A 13,128-nucleotide genomic window follows, 5' to 3' on the forward strand; every position below is an offset into this window, starting at 1 on the left:
GAGTTTAATTTAGAAAACCTCGGCAAAAGGTATCTCAAAAACATGGCAAGCGTGTTCATTAAAATGTGCATGAGGTTTCCCTGTAACCGTTTCGTACCACTCATGTTGTAAACCCTCCATTTTTCAACTGTTCCTTTCGCTGATTTTCCGTTTTCACTAACTGCTATAAAATCGCTTGAAATGCCACTGACACTTGGCGACAACTGGCGAAAAGAATTCCTGGAACTCTTTAACCATGCATTTTATGTATTTTCATTTCGAAATTGCTATCTGTTTTATTCTAGAAAAAGGGATGAGGAAAAATTATCAATTTCTTATTGTTTGCATTTACCCTAATTTGTATACATTTTAGTTATGACAAACACGTCGCCTAGACTTTGCAGTAAAGAAAAATAAAGCCAATTGGAAGACAGCACCACCCAAAATTATGCACACGCACACCGACAGTTGGGGGAGTGGGCAAAATTCCTGCGGCTGATGCAAATATTTATGGCACTGGGACACAATTTTTAAACATTTTCATTGTGACAATATTTTCGGAATTCCAAGAGCGTGCTTCTTATTGACTGTGAGAGTCTGTAGCTTTTACCAAATAACAATAACCAAAAAAGGGGGGAGCGGCAATATGAAAACTTTGAGAGATGGCTCTTAATAGAAAATGCCATGCACGGCCTTGTTAACTTACCAATCTCCCCCTTTTTTTCGTCACCCACCCGGCGATTTTCCTTTCGTCACTGCGGTTTCAATATGACAATGGTAAAAGGAAAGATCGGGGGAAAAGATGAGCCAAACAAAAACAAATGGCCCTTATCTCTATGCATGTTATCAAACCGACTCAAAGATACCTTTTTTTTCGAAAAGCTATGTAGAAGTTTTATGTATATTTTTATATATTTCACTTTCTGATTAACTGACTGCAAAAAACACTGTAAAATGTGTAAAATGTAAACTCAAGAACAGAACATGAAGAATGTAGTAGACAACCCAAGTAGCACAGGAGTTAGAGGGTATGAAGGAATGACCATTAGGACGTCGGGCGTGTCATTTTAAATAGGATGTTATTGCCCACAAGAACTCGATCCACCACCCATCGCCCATCAGAAACCACTCCCCCGAGTGACCTCCGGCCCCAAGCGGCAATAAAATGCGTTAAGAAAAATAGTTATAAAACGCTTGATGAATAACAAAATCTCTCGCAATTGAATTCACCAAGAATAACACTCCGATATCAGATGTACAATGTCCGGATGTACTACATCCTGATGTCTGATGCCGGACGCGTTTCCCAGCTCATTACGCATTTTCTGGTTTGTTTTCCTTTTTTGGTTTTCGTTTTTATACCCGCTTCTCGTTGAAAAGTATGTACGTCGAGATCTCTTACTGTGGCGCCATTTCGAATATCCACTTCTTAGAGTAGTATAAATATTATAAATATGCATGTTGAATCTTACACAGATTCCCTCTTTAAGGTTGCGCAAAGAAAAGTTTCATTGTTTGCCTTTTTAATCACGCCGATGACAAAGTCCAACAAGCGTATCGCGTTCTCGACAGTTGAGAACTCGTCCTTTGTAATTGTTTTGGACAAAAGGTAAACGCAAAGTTTGGGAACAAAACTACGGTGGCTTAACTTAACTGCTGGTGGTTTTGGCTGCACTGATATTGCGGCACTTGTAATTGCAGCAGTAATTAATAAACTGTCAAATTTACAATCCCAAAAAAGGGGGAGTCAATGGGGCACATATGGTGACTCCCCCTAATTGGCTCTTAAGCTAAAGTGAATTATTGATGGCTCGAGCCCCAACAAACGGGGTCCAAAGAAGACAAAAAAAAACAAGCCAGAGAGCAAAATATAAAGGCACCGAAAATTCCTTTTTAAATATGATCAAATAATAGCTCGTGCCCCCATTTCTGTTAAACTCGGGTAAATGTGGCACGGCTGTTGATCACAGAGAGAAATAATGGCTGATATTTCTGAAGTATCGCGTGAAGTTTTTCTTTTGTAACAAATGAGTCTCTCTTAATTGTAATATATTTACTGAAGTTTTAAGTATGTCACAATAAAAAACATAAATCTACTTAGTTATTTATTATCTATTTTTGTCCAGTGCTGGTTCCTTGACTCATTTTTCCCCAATTTCTTCCTCTCTCCAAAAGGACTCCTTCCAACTGGCGTCAGTCATTTATGACAGAGCAATGTGTGTGTGTTCTTTCTAAGGTGGAAAAAAATGGGAAAAAAAAGAATGTTGTTTGGTTGTGTACTAATGAGCAGCGGGCAGACACACAGGCGTACAGTGCCGTTTAAGCACTCTTAATTATCACATAAGTGAGGTGAGTAAAACAATTTATTTCAAAAATCAATAAAGTACATTGTATTGGCGTAGATGTAGCAACAATGCACTTTAGAATAAAAACAGAGTAGAAAATGAAAGACTTCAATGAAAGAGCTGTTATAGCATCCTTCCTGAAATTGGAGCTGGAATTTTAAATATTATCCTGGCTCTCAGGTTTTAAATCAATTCTAGCCCAGTGTAGCATCGCATAGGTTTTCGTGTACTAACACTTGGAGGCGCATTTCTTTAAAATTATTTGCTCATTCGAGCAGCTGTAAACGATTACGCTATCAAATAGTGATGAAATACACTTTTGAAAAGAGCATATTGCTTTTAGGGGTAATTCAAGAATGCAATCAAGAAGTGATACCTAGTTATTTAGGCCAGGAGAAGGTTATTCACATTAAGGAAGGATTATTAAATATTTAAGCTCTAAATTAAACTCTAAAATAAACTCTATTTTTCCCTTTAAATTATCGTATCCTTTTTAAAGGTTTTCAAAAAAATTAACTTATTTTAGCACCCTTTTTGTATTACCTACACTTTGTTTTTTGCTGTGCAAGACACGAATACTTATCGACATCCTTACTGTGTGTGTGTGTTTTGCGTGCGTGTTGCCAAAATGTTGCCAATCGTCTGTGTCTGTATTGGTGTCTGTGTGCTTCAATTTAGCGAGGGGTGCAAAATAGGGGCGGGGGATGGCCGGAGGACCCATTACTGTGGAACAGGCATATTATTGAGCCGTCTTTGCGCCACATTGCCCTACATTGTGAAAACCGAAAAGGAAAACAAGTGGATGGCTTGGGAAAACATCGAGAAGTTTGAAATACCCTTCTTTCAAAAAAGCATGCTTAAAATCCATTATCTTCCATTCCATATTTTGCCTGCTGAACACTTTCTTATCTGTATAATCAGGTTTCCCTTTTGTAATGTGGAGTTTTGTAAAGAGCTAGCTACCTCTTGAAAGGGCAGAGCGGAGGGATCGAAAAAGGGCTCGAACCACATGCGTACCCAAAATACCAGACCACTCCCGCTCCATTACTTTAGTTGTTCTTATTTTCCCAGCATTTTTTTTTATGTTACTTCTTGTTGCTGTTGGTACTTAAGTTCGACAACTCAATAAAATGTGCTTTATGGCTGCGCCAGCAAGGAGAAAATAATAACGAATAACGGGGTCGCCGGCTCTGTCTAGGTTGAGTTCCTCTCCTTCCTTTCAGGACCTAACTCCTCACTCTTCTAGAAAGGACCTCTTCTGCAGCGGCACAGCTGCTGCTTCGACTTCAAGGATTCCGGGGCAAACCGGACCCCCAAATTGATTTGCAATAATTTAAGTTTTTTTCCCAGTCCCCCTCTTCTCTTCTCGTCTTTTCATCGTTAAGTGAGAAAAACGTTTTATGATAACATTCTGCCCTTTTTGTCGGCTCTTTGAACATTTGTATGATTTCCTTCGCTGTGCTCCGATTGCGTTTGTTAATCTTGGCATCTGGTTTCGGTGCCAAATTAAAGACGTTGGATTAAAGATAACACATAAATAATTTGAAAATAAGCAAATATTCAAACTCTTTAACATCGCCGACTACTTGTAACTTTTGCCGGACCGTATCTCAAAGAATCATGATTGATATGACAAGGAGCTATCCTGCAGGTGGTGGCCCGAAATATCCTGCGGAGCTGACAATTACGAAAGCGCTAAGCGGTCGGATTCACAGTTGGACACGTAGCGCCGAGTGTCTGGCTCTTAAGGATATGGGGAAAATCTGCGGGGTCAAAGGGCAGGGTCTGTGGGGTGTGGCAACTGTGGCGATTACCCGAAACTCAAAAGTTTCAACTTTCCGCGGCACTCGTGTCGACGATAAGAAAACTTACTGCGTCCTGTTGAACTTGAGAATTAAGTGTGCTTCGGAGATGGGAATATGCCTGCATGGCACACTAGTGAAAGTGTTAATTTTCCAAAGTGTCTTTCTGCCAAAATGTTCTTAAATATAATTTGTATTAGCAAAATTTTCGAACTGAAACTGTTGTAATGTTGTTAAAGCGTATAACTTTTAGAGTATTAACCAATTATTAATTTAAAACAGAGCCATACTTTGTAGGAAGCACATTTACATACTGAAAATTGAATATGTTCAATTATTATAAATATACCTATAAGTTTCACATGGTTAGTTGTAAACCCCAGTGTCATACTGTGACAAGTCTGAAAATCTCTAGGAGTAGCGACGACGACACGGGTAATTAATCAAATGCTCGTGATTATCGCATTTCAAGGCGTTTACAAGGACGTCGCTGTGCGGATTTGGCTGAGAAGTGGGTGCTGTGTGGTGTGGTGTGTGGGTGGGTGGAGTGGTGTGGAATGGATTGGTGGGTGCCAAGGCTGCCATGTCACGTGTGGGCGGCGATTGTGTGTGCGTGGCTCTGCCAGAGCGTAACGAAAGCAAATATTAAAACATATTTTAATCTAGCAAATGCTCACCCGAATGCCCGTCCTTTGCCGTATGGCTGGTAAATAATAAATTTATCATTTGTCAGCAGTTAAATGCCGACGCAGCCGACGTGCAGGGACTCCAATTCCGACTCCCATTCCCATTCCGAATGCGATCCAACATAACCAACACAACACGGACACGGACACGGCTCCAAAACCCGGAGTGCAAACCCGGAGTCGGGCCAACGAATTAATAATTCATTGCGTATATGAACATCGCGTTGCCACTAGTAGACAGACACACAGCAAACTGTCACATGGCATATTGACAGACACACTCAATGGCATATAAGTATCTACCCGGAAGCCACTGAGCCAAATGGGGACTGATTAGGACTATCAATATAAGGAAATATAAAAAAAAGCCAAAATTTTTCAATGGGTTTGAACTCTTCAAGACTTGACCCACGTTAAGTATTTTTTCTTTCGTTTATACGACGAATTGTGCACTCTTTTCTCACAGTGCTCGTATATATAGACATTTTCACTTGCAAGCAAGCAGACGCTTGCCCATTCAGTTGTAATAAATCGTCAAGTTTATGTTTGAAGTGTTTATTGAATCCCAGATATTACACGCAGCGACTGAGGAAAGGCCAGTGGCGTCAGCAGCATAAAGGGGGATAAAGAGGGGTGTTGGTGAGCGGCTAGGAGCAATGCCGAAAGTGGTGCACTGAAAATATTCAAGTTCAGGTGTGACATTTTATTTACCGCGGACCTAACTCGTTTCAGCAGTGAAGTGAATTTGCGTACCGATTTCGATTAAGAAACAGTTTCAAAAAGCTTCCACAAGTGACTAGGAATGTAAAAGTGAATATTTCGTGCTGTAGCAATGATTTTTTCCAATGCCTTCGGAAATCAGGGAATCAGCTTGGACAGAGCGACGACAGCGCGTCAACGGCTTTGTTCCCAAACGAGCCCTTTCCTTTTTTTGTTCCATCGCCGGCAAATATTTGTTCAAGGATGAATTGGCTGTGTCCCCCCCATTCTTTTCCAGATGTCCACTACTGACCCACACACATCGCAGGTCCGTCTGTCTTGTTTGTTTGTTTTTGTTTTTTTTTTTTGCGCAAATCCTTTCAACGTGTCGTGATAATAAAAAGGAAAAAATGTTGAAATATTTGCACAGAATGATCATACCACCGCCTATATTTCCAACTTACCTTTGGATTTGTTTGACATTTGGCCGTGCGTTCCAAAGAGAAAATCGGCGAAGGAACGCGGCAAACCTACTGGCGATATGCCTGAGACAAACATTGACATAGAAGCTCACTGAGACACACACTGGGAGAAATAGGGCAGGGGGTTGTTGGTGCGCAAAAAAAAGGGGAGGAAAGCGACTTGAGCATCCTCCGCTTAAGTGCCAGCTTTGCTGTTTGCCCAAGCGAGTGATTGTTGTTTACCTTTCCCAGGTTTATTTCTGTACTTTTTCTTTTGCATTTCTAGTGCAACAGTTGATAAAGCAGCAAATACATTTTGGTGAAAATTTCTCTTTATTCAGGGTCACTTTTGCCGCAACAAACTCGCCTATGATAATTGTGTTCAAGCAAGTTAGGGGTTAAATGTTGCTTTCCCGGCTGTTATAGCGTTAATTGTTAGTCGGTTGTGCAAAGTGCATAAATTGCTGGCATCAGTTGATAGCGAAAAACCAACAACTCTCGCTTTTAGCAAGAGGATAATGACAGGGGTTAAAGCGGCTGGGCAATAAGGGGTTAAGGGCGTGTGTGTGCGTGTGCGATTTGCGGTGTGTTAGTTAACCGCATAACGTGGCTTAGCTTTTCTATGCTGCCCACTAGCTGTGCTCCTGATTTTAATTCCCCTCCCCCTTGCATTTTGAGGTCCTCTTATTTTTCCTTTCGACCACTATTCTCCTATTTTCCCTATTTTCCCCACTCATATTTTTCTTTTTTTTGCCGGCTATCTACGCTGCTGCACCTGCTCTTACGCCCCTCCAGTTTTCACCGCTTGCAGTCCATTAAATGAAAACTCACTTCATATTGTTAGGCCCTCTTCTCCATCTCGTTTTTCAGAACTCCCCCCCCCCCCCTGTGATTGCCCCACCATTTTCCACCCATTTCGCGCCGTGTTCGTGTTGTAAATTAAATGATTTTCACGCCGGTTGGCGAGTCTCCGGAGTACGGAGAACGGAGTCCTTTGAACGAAGCAGGCCATTTTTATGTGTTTGTTTGCGGCCAGCACTCACACTCACCTACAGATGTGCCACGCATATACACAGATGCTGTGAAACACACAGATACAGGGCTGTCCTGCCTTTTTGGCCATGTTTTAACGTTAATTCATGGTCGTGTTTTTATGTGGCAAGGACAGGTGGCCGGTGGCCGGGGCTGGCTGATCTGGAAAAATGGAGGACAAAGGAGGGGGTTAATCGGGAGAAGAAAGGACAAAAAGTGACAGCGCGTTGGACCTTTATTGGCCATCGGCATGCCGAAGGGGAAGAAGAAGTCTTTGGTAAATAAGCAGATTCCTGTTGTCTTTATTTAACCCACAACAGCATTAACCCCCTAAACACCCTAAAAATGGAATCACTCCGCCTGGCGTAACCGAACTGATGCCAGATGACTTATTTAATTAAATCTACTTTGCCGTGGTGGGCTTTAAAATGTTTACCTGGATTGGTAAGCCCCTTGGCCATCCTGGGTTAAGTCCGGAATAAGCCCGCTAACTAGGCCTGTAAATCTTAACGCTGATGAGCAGTGAATACCCTGATTTTTGACACTTTGCAGTAAAAGGAATCCCGTGTCTTTTAAATGCAAATACCCATAGTACTTTCTAAGGTAACTTTAATAGGCTAACTGAAACGATGATAGTGGTGTTTGAAATATATTTTAATAAATGCAATTTACGCACATTGCCCGGACATTTTAATGTCATTTAATCGTTTGTGAAGCTGCATGCTTGCTTCTAATTACCAATACTAACCAACCAAATCACTTTTTGACCGACTCTGTTAAAATATTTTTTGGCCAACTTTTAATTTTTATCAAAAATTGCAAAAAATGTGAAAAAAAAATTTTTTTTTTTGAAAACAGTTTGATTGGAAATTTAATTGCGAACTCAACGAGGTAATACATTCCATATTTGGACCACAATTTCGAATGCTGTGATCAAAATACTAATAATAATTTACGCAAAAAAACAGAAAAACGATTTTTGCCAAAATTTCAATATTTACATTGGTATTTTCGGTATAACTTGGCTGAAAATGGTCAGGATGCGAAAAGAAATACAGTTTTGTACTCCTAATTACCAATACTAACCAACCAAATCAATTTTTAACCGACTCTGTTAAAATAATTTTTGGCCAACTTTTCGCATTTCTTGTAAGGGGTAACACAAAACAGAAAATCGATTTTCGCTGTTTCTCAGATTAGATTAAGTTGTCCAATAAGGGTAATAGTACGGTAGTCCAAATAAACAATTTCGTTGAATAAAAACAAAAATGCTTGCCACCTTTTCCCTGTCTCTTTAAGCCTTGTTGTTGCAGCCTGCAACATTGCTGCAACAGCTGCCCCAAGGGGGTGAGGAGCAAAAGGGGTGACAGGCCACAAGGAGGGGGGTCGAAAAGAGACACATTGTCAGGCAGTGTCACCAGGGGGCGTGGCCATGGCTTAACGATGCCAACTAACTCGATACAGTGGACGATCCGCCGAAAAGAATCATGTTTTAGCACCCAACTCTGTCAGTTTCCATAAAAAGAAGCTACATAAAACCACATATCATGTGTGCGGAACAGGCAGCTCTCCGCCATGGGAACACCAAAGAAGAGCCTGCAATTTGAATGAACTATGACCTGAATTGTGCATCCTCTTTAAAGTAATAAGTATTATTTACTTAGCAACTCAAACTCATACGGTAAAAATGTCCGAAATGAATGCCGACACATGATGTTTTATTTGTGATTATCCGTATTGCGTGGCTTTACTGTACTTGGGGACTGGGAAATAAATCTCGCACCATAAGTTCGCTGGGCAGGAGAGCGAAGCAACCCGTTGAAGAAAAGCGCTGAAAGCGCCCAAAGCAAATGACACGAGCCGGGGGAGAACAAGACAGAGACAGAGAAAAAGGCAGAGACACGGACATGGTCGAAGAAAGAGACAGGACGATCGGGGGCAACAGCGCAAAAATGCCTTATCAGTTTCCTGTTTCCTGTCGAAAGTTTTCATATTTTTCGAGCGCCGCCGCGGCCAGTAGCAACAATAAAAATAAACAGCACACAACGACAGCAATGCGCCGAAAAAAGTCATTCAAAGGTTTTTATTTCTACACATAGTTTTCTTCCACTGTACTCATGTTATGTTTACGTCTTGATTTTTTAAATATGTATTGGAATCCCTGCAGATGTTTGCACCTTTCATAAGTTTTGAGTGCACAAGCTTACTTATTTTTTTCCCAGTGCAGTTCACAACAAAGCGGAACACACGGAAAATGTTGCTATTTTTTACGCTTCGCTCCCGTTTGTTCTGCTGTTTTTTCTTCTTGTTTCACTGATAGTTCAGTTGCAGATATATGTGGTAAGAGGACATTTTAGATACCCTCGATAAAGTCCTACATGCTGGGTGTCTTAAACACGAAATGTAAAATCCGGTTTTGCAGGGGTTTTTGGAATAAATAAATAAATTATATTAAACCATTGTAAAAATTACACTTGATTTTTGCTTTATGTATTAGTGTATAATAAAATGGGACAAAATTATATTAATCATTGAATTTAAAACTAAAATCCCAGGATATTCGCATCTTCTACCCTTTATGTGAACTCCTTATTCTTCCACTTCCTGAGCTTTCGTTTTCTTTTTTTTTTTTTGTGCCACTTTCTTCATTGTGGTTGATATTTTTCCTTTTTTCAGCATCACTTCAGCTTTTGATTTTGCAAAAGAGAGGGAGCTATAGATAAAGTGCGAGAGTGAGGGGTTGCAACTGTTACCACAATAAAAAGCAGGAAATATTTAAACATTTTTCTTTTAGTTTTGCATGGCATGAAGGGAAGTGAAAAAGTAGTGGAAAGGGGGCGGCATTTTCACACTTATTGTCAGATTTTGTTTTGTTGCGGTCTGCCTCTTCTTCTTTTCCTTGTGAAATGACGCACAGCCGAGAGATAACACGTCAATGGGTGTAGTTTTTATGGTGCACCTAAAAATGTGGCCAACAGTGTTGCCGAGAAAAAGAGCTATGTCCTCCCAAAACCGACAATTGGATCGAACTAAATTTAATTAATAACATCGTTAGGGTGTCTTCTTGGACTTATTTTAGAACCAGCAAAAACGTTACGTACTCTAGGATTTTTAAATATAATAGTTTATTTTATTTAAAGTTTAATTACTTATTATTTATCATTAGCTTAATTAATTATTATTTAGGATTTACATTTACAGTAAAAATGTTTTTGGTTTTGTTTTAAATATCCGCTAACAGAAAAAAAAGCTAAAACGACAAAGGACTATATGAATTTTAAGAGTGGCGGGCAGAGCATATGCATTGCTCTCAATTTGTTTTGCCTTTTGTCTGCTTTTGATGACGTTCTTCAATTCACAGGATATGTTCATAATTCTGTAAGGACCCACACTGACATACACCCTTTGGTAGCACCCGTTTTCCCCGCTTTTCCCCGCTAAAGGCGACAGTTAACATGGGAAAAGGGATGCCAGATAACCGGAGCACTCATCAACGTTCAACGAGCGGCGAAAGATTGGGTGGGAAATGGTTTAGGATATTTTTGGTTCGGTTAGTTGGTGGCGCACAGGAGAATCACATCTGCAAGTGACCCCTATATATATAATGGCCTAGTTGAGGGGGCTTATTGTCACGAATTTATCGGTGAGTTGGGTATTGCTCAGAGATTGGTTTTTATGGGTTAACACGAGAAGTTGCAGTCTACAATAATATAATTGTTTCTATAATTGTTTCTATTTAGTACTAACTAAACAGGCAGCCATTGCATTAATTTTAGGTCAATTTATGTTTGAACAATGTTTAAACACTTTAAATAATAGCCTTGACTTTTTGCTTTAGACTCTTTCCGCTTTTCGTTTTTATTTGCTCGACAGCGAAACCAATTTCGCAGATAATTTGAAAATTTTCACCATAATGTACTCAATGCTATTTCATTATCCATCGATCCCGATGTGTGCGAAATTCGTCGAGCACGTAGTGTCTGAAAAATATTGATATGTGTGCCTGTGAGTGTGCATGTGTTTGTGTATGTGGCAACAGAATTTGCATATGTATGGGGCGTGGGAGTGATGGTTCCTGTTCGTGTTTGACAATAAGTTTGTGGATCTGCTCTCCTTTTCCATCCCTTTGTGTAATGTGAGTAACACTTATCAAAAGTTTGTCGCTAGCACATGCAAATTGAAATGTGCGATTTACACAGGCACACAGTCGTACCTACGCTGCGCTACTCACATGCACATTTGGTCACACTGTTGTCGCTTGTTCGCAGTACTGTTTTTGTGTTTGTTGTCGCACACGTACGCGACACATGCAGCTGCTTCCTGCCTCCTTCGGCACTCCCCTCTCTACCGCCCTCCGTTGTCCTTGTCTACATGGCCTCCAACTTTCGCCCGCTTTAACACCTAACAACCAAAAAACAAGAACAATTTTTAGCCTACTCTCTTCTGACTATAAAATACCGATTAATTTCATTTCACTTCTAGCAACGAACCATTGCTTTTCTGTGGTATATAAATTTCTTAAAAGATATTTAGCTATTGTATATGCTTTTGTATATGATTACGTAATGTATATTTTTTCACGAAAAACATTGTCACATCCACAGTGTATATCCCTTTAGTCAGCCGCTTCCAGGATATGTCAGGATATTGTAGTCGCTGCATACTTATTACAGCTCCAGCAGGTGTCTGCCAGACGAGGACGACAGGGGGGGTGGGATTCAAATTCAAAATTCACACACACCTGGCCCCATCCTCGCCCGGAGTCGTCTCCTTTGTGCATGGTACTTGGAACACGAGTTTTAGAAACAAAAGTTTTGGTTTTGGTTTCTTCGTTGTCCCAGAAGTTTTCCAAAAAGTGAAGGAAAAAGACCAGGATTAGTTAACCATGTGTGTTGGCAAGGACTTATTTGCGACACATTGTATAGGTGTTAATAATCCCAAAATTAAATTGGCGACTTTCGAACTGAGATTATAAAAGGAGTCACTCCAATGGGGAAAATTTCGGTAATCGAATTATAGAGTAAAAATAAAAAACTTTTGTTGTAAATTGAAACCTTGTTAAAAATAAGTCCCTGGACAAAAATCAACCACTTTTAGTATGTCAATATTTTTTCGGATTTTTATATCTAAATAATTATTAAAACTCGTTCGGACAATTGAAAAGAATCAACATTTGGATCATCCTCATTGCTTCCTGGTAATTTTAAATTCGCCCATCCAACTTTTTCCTCTGATTTTCTTTGCGCTTTTCTCCGCTATTCCTGTGGATAATTGCCAAAAAGTTTTCGCCGTGGAATCGCACTTTGATTTGTTGCAGCGCATTTCAGCTGATGGCGGAGCAGCTGCAATTCATTTAGGCGGATCGGGTGATAAAAATTGTGTAATGGCATAATTATGCTTTAGCCCCATTCCCCGTCCCTTCCTCCATTCATCCGCAAAATTCTTAGGCGTAATTGAGTTATTTAACGCAAAAGTTGAAGACACTATCCACAATTTGAGATGACTGGCATCCGCTGACATCTAGAATCTAGCGTCTATTGGATAATTAAGCCACTTTGTGATAGCTTTGACAGCCCTGACTTTCGGCCCTGTCACATCGTGCCTGCTCAGAGATGTGGTCCCCCAGCGAATTGGCGACGCCTCTGAGGACCCAAAAAACTGACAGTTAAAGTTCAATTAAATTCCATTGCAATCTTCCTATTTTCTCGACATTGAAATATTGAAAATTATGTCAATTGGGATTTCGATTGGGATTGTGTCGCCTGCTTATCTGCCAGAATGCAGAATGCAATTCGAAACTTTTTCCACCCAACGCCAGCAAAGTTGCTCCTTTCGATGGCCAAACGGAAATGGGTTGGTGTAAGGTTGGGCGGTTGATCAACCACCGAATGTCAGCTGGAGGCCAGTTCGGAACGGCAACTTATGAGGGCCACCGGGAAAAGTAATTGGCCATGAATATGCGAAACTCAAAATGATTTAAACGCATTTTGTAGACTAAATGCATACATGAATCGATGTGGATAAGTGCTTGTTCAAATAAATTGGGACACAAGTCAGGGTTCGATTACACAAAGCAAGTAATTGATCTGAAGCTAACACATATAATAGCATTTGTTTCCGAAGC

Source organism: Drosophila yakuba, chromosome X (genome assembly GCF_016746365.2).
Source record: "Drosophila yakuba strain Tai18E2 chromosome X, Prin_Dyak_Tai18E2_2.1, whole genome shotgun sequence".
NCBI classification, from domain to species: domain Eukaryota; kingdom Metazoa; phylum Arthropoda; class Insecta; order Diptera; family Drosophilidae; genus Drosophila; species Drosophila yakuba.